This window comes from Mirounga leonina, unplaced genomic scaffold (assembly GCF_011800145.1).
Source record: "Mirounga leonina isolate KUSES-001 unplaced genomic scaffold, KU_Mleo_1.0 Mir_199, whole genome shotgun sequence".
Classification (NCBI taxonomy): Eukaryota; Metazoa; Chordata; class Mammalia; order Carnivora; family Phocidae; genus Mirounga; species Mirounga leonina.
Window position 1 is genome coordinate 734689 of NW_023270498.1, and position 795 is coordinate 735483.

Sequence of the window (795 nt, forward strand, 5' to 3'; positions counted from 1 at the left end):
GCCTCTGTGGCAGGCTCTGGGCATTCTGGGGCCTCTGTGGCAGGCTCAGAATGTTCCGGGGCCTCCATGGCAGGCTCTGGGCATTCTGGGGCCTCCGTAGCAGGCTCTGGGCATTCCGGGGCCTCCGTGACAGCCTCACAATGTTCCGGGGCCTCCGTGGCAGGTTCTGGGTGTTCTGGGGCCTCTGTGGCAGGCTCTGGGCATTCCGGGGCTTCTGTGGCAGGCTCACAATGTTCCGGGGCCTCCGTGACAGCCTCACAATGTTCCAGGGCTTCCCTGGCAGGCTCTGGGCATTCTGGGGCCCCCGTGGCAGGCTCAGAATGTTCTGGGGCCTCTGTGGCAGACTCCAGGCATTCTACAGCCTCCATGGCAGGCTCTGGGCATTCCGGGGCCTCTGTGACAGGCTCAGAATGTTCCGGGGCCTCCGTGGCAGGCTCTGGGCATTCCGGGGCCTCTGTGGCAGGCTCAGAATGTTCCGGGGCCTCCATGGCAGGCTCTGGGCATTCTGGGGCCTCTGTGGCAGGCTCTGGGCATTCCAGGGCCCCCGTGGCAGGCTCAGAATGTTCCAGGGCCTCTGTGGCAGGCTCTGGGTGTTCTGGGGCCTCTGTGGCAGGCTCTGGGTGTTCTGGGGCCTCCATGGCAGGCTCAGAACGTTCCAGGGCCTCTGTGGCAGGCTCAGAATGTTCCAGGGCTTCTATGGCAGGCTCACAATGTTCTGGGGCCTCTGTGGCAGGCTCACAATGTTCCGGGGCTTCCCTGGCAGGCTCTGGGCATTCTGGGGCCCCCGTGGCAGGC

The 795-nt window shown here is 65.2% G+C and overlaps 1 protein-coding gene across 1 annotated transcript in view; it reads right to left on the bottom strand.

Annotated features, from left to right (window-relative positions):
- Positions 1-795, bottom strand: part of NACAD (NAC alpha domain containing) — an 8890-nt gene that overhangs the window by 4099 nt on the left and 3996 nt on the right. The gene's annotated exons all lie outside the window — the stretch shown is intronic.